The 3,408-nt window shown below is 54.9% G+C and overlaps 1 pseudogene; it reads left to right on the forward strand.

The window, feature by feature from the left end:
* Positions 1-439: 439 nt before the first annotated feature.
* Positions 440-3,160, forward strand: LOC114093908 (zinc finger BED domain-containing protein 4-like; annotated as a pseudogene).
* The last annotated feature ends 248 nt before the right edge of the window (positions 3,161-3,408 follow it).

Genomic DNA, 3,408 nt, shown 5'->3' on the forward strand with positions numbered 1-3,408 from the left:
AATGAGAGAGGAGTTTTCACTATTGATCCAACTATCCACTATTCACTATTGAATGGAATACTACAAACAGGGGTTAGGGCCAAAGGGAACAGAAGAAAGGTTAGTGTAGTTAAAAGACAAGTTAAAAGACAAGAAGAACAGGTATGGTGTTGGAACTTTTCAGCATCTTGACTTTATTGTTTGATATCATAAACAGGTGATAAGATGGTAGAGACTTAACACATGTGCAAAAACAAGTATAACTGAATAAATCTGAATATGACTTGTGGATTGTCATTAATATCAACATCTCAGTTGTAGCATTGTGCTATAAAGCTTCAAAATGCTTCCATTGGAAGATTGGGTAAAGTATACAAGGGATCTTGCTCTATCATTCCGTATAGCTGTGTGTGACTGGGTAGTCATCTAAATTTAAAAAAGGAAAAAATAAAAACTCATAATGAATGAGCGCTCCCGCCGCGCAGTTCGCTCCCCCCAGCGCCAGGACCGTGCCGCCCAGCCTCCCGCACCTGGCCAAGCCGACACCCAGATCCTTGGCAGGCCTAGAGTTTGCAGAGTGAGAACTGGGAAGTGGACCTCTGGAAGCATGAATACAGACATGCAGGAGGGCTGTGTGTGCTGTGGAAGTGGTGGGGACCCTGTCTTCAAGACCAGCAGCCAGTCTCCTCTCCCCTGTGCAGACTAACGTCCCCACGGCCAGGCAGGCAGCAGCAGAGCCCCAGCATGGAGCACTCACAGGAGCAGCCCAGAGAACAGCTGTGACAGGGTGACGGTGATGCTGGGTGGGCGCACAGGGGCGCTCAAACCAGCTCTCGGTTGACCTGAGACACTAGCATGAGGAAGGAGCTGGGGTAGTATGGTCGGCCATGGAGGACAACCAGGACTTTCGTCCCAGAGGGGACTTGCCTGGGGACACACTCAGTACGGAATGTCCGTGGCTTAGGCTTCTATGGGCGCCTCTCCTGAGAAGCAGCAGGCCAGCGGGTTGAGCCCGAGGAGGTGCGAGCCTGGTGCTGTTTTCCAGCAGAAGAAGGTGATGAAGAGGCTGAAGTCGGAGGTCTGGCACCACTTCTTACTGGCCCCCAGGGACAGTCTGAAGGCCGTGTGTCAGTACTGTGGTTGCGTCATCAGTCGGGGGATGTGGGCACCAGCTGTTTGATGCGGCATCTGTACAGACGCCACCCCGAGGTGGTCGGGACCCAGAAGGGCTTTCTGGGTGCCAGTTTGGCGAACTCTCCGTAGGCCACTTTGGCGTCTGCAGAAAGCTGCTCCTTCAAGATGCCTGGCCTGCCTGCCGTGGTCAGGAGGAACCACCCCGGTGTTTCCTGTTAGCAGCAAGAAGACCTCCAAGCTGTGGAACCACTTCTCTATCTGCTCTGCGGACTCCACCAAGGTGCTGTGTCTGCACTGCAGCCGGAGAATCAGCAGAGACAAGAAGCCCACCAACCTGGGCACCAGCTGCCTGCACAGGTTCCACGGCCACGTACTAAAGGCCGATGTCCACCTGGAGACCACCCTGTCCCTCTCTCCAGACGTCCAGGACCACTGAGCACAGAGCTGTCAGGCACATCCTCCTTCGATGACCCCACTGAGAAGTTCTATGACTCTCACCCAGTTGCCAAAAAAATCACCAGCCTGATAGCAGAGTTGATCGCACTAGACCTCCAGCCTTACTCCTTTGTGGACAGTGCTGGCTTCAACAGGCTGCTGGGGTACCTGAGGCCCCAGTACTACATGCCCCGGCCCTCCTACTTCTGCAGCACGGCCATATCCCTGGCATGTATGACAACATGAATCAGATGGTCCTGTCCCAGCTGAGGGAAGCCGAGAGTGGCGTGGTCCACTTCACATCAGGAATCTGGACAGTCACCCAGAGCCATGAGTACCTGACCCTCACTGCCCACTGGGTCACCTTCGCATCCGCAGTCTGCTCACACTGTGAGGACCACCACTGCTCAGCACTTCTGGATGTGTCGCAGATTGACTGTGACCATGGCGGTGGTAGCATCCAGAAGCAGCTGGAGTGCTGGTGGGAAGCCTGGGTGACATCCGTCGGCCTGCAGGTGGGCATCACTGTCACCAACAACCTGAGCATCAGCAAGACTCTGACTGAGGCAGAGCACTCAAGCATGCCCAGCTTCAGCCACACAGTGGACCTGATGGTGAGTGAGGCCATCAAGAGCCAGAGGATGGTGCAGAGCCTGCTGAGTGCCACCCAAAAGCTGTATGAGCGTATCCAGTGCTCCCCCACAGCCAGGGAGAAGCTGGCCACGCTGTAGCAGGTGTACGAGCTGCCACAGCACCACCTTGTCCAGGACATGCCGTCCAGGTGGAGCACATCCCTGCACATGCTGGAGCTCCTGATGGAGCAGAAGAGGGCCATCAATGAGATGTCCATCAAGTGCAGCTTCAGAGAGCTGATCAGCTGCGACCAGTGGGAGGTCATGCAGTTCTGTGTCATGTGCTGAGGCCCTTTGATGCTGCCAGCCGGGAGATGAGTGCCCACATGTCCACTCTGAGCTAGGTCATCCCCATGATCCACATCCTAAGCAGGAAGGTCGAGATGCTCTTTGGAGAGACGATGGGCATCGACACTATGCTGAAGTCGCTAAAGAAAGCCATAGCGAGCTGCCTGTCCACCACCCTCCATGACCCCAGGTACGTCTTTGCCACACTGCTGGACCCTTGCTACAAAGCCTCCCTGTTCACGAAGGAGGAGGTAGAGCAGTCCAGGCAAGATCTAATCAGGGAGCTGGAAATACTGAATTCTACCTCAGAGGACACAGCCGTCTCCGATGGCTGTAACTCAGGGCCCCTGTCGAGAGACTCTGGCAGAGAGGAGAGCCTGTGGTAGCTCATGGCCAAGGTGGAGGGCAAGACCGTCCGGAGAGGCTGCCTGAAGACATGACCTACCTGGAGGAGGAGGTGTTGGATGGAGCACAGCTGTTGCCTACTGGAACCTCAAGCGGTCATACTGCCTGGGCTGTCCACTTTAGCTGTCAGAGTTTTGGGCTGTCCCCCAAGTACCGTCCCTTCAGAAAAGCTGTTCAGCACGCCCGCAGAGAATGGCAGCTTTGGCCAGCCCCGGCTCATGATGGAACATTTTGAAAAACTTATCTTCTTGAAAGTGAATCTTCCCTTGATCTACTTTCAGTATTGAACTCACACTGAGTCGCCAGACCAGTGCGGTAGTGCTGGCTGGCTGGCTGTCTACCAGGGCTGTGACCCACCCAACGGGGCCATGTGGGACACCAGGCCAGCATCCAGGGCCACCCGCCGGCTCCCACCGTAATGTCACAAGTGTCTTACTCCTGTCAGGCCAGGTCGCAGTGTGTTGGGAGTCCACTGGAAGCAGCCTGTCTTGTCGGTTATGAAGTGGGGTGATCAGGTTTTAATTCATGACTGCAA

Source organism: Marmota flaviventris, chromosome 11 (assembly GCF_047511675.1).
Source record: "Marmota flaviventris isolate mMarFla1 chromosome 11, mMarFla1.hap1, whole genome shotgun sequence".
Lineage (NCBI taxonomy): Eukaryota > Metazoa > Chordata > Mammalia > Rodentia > Sciuridae > Marmota > Marmota flaviventris.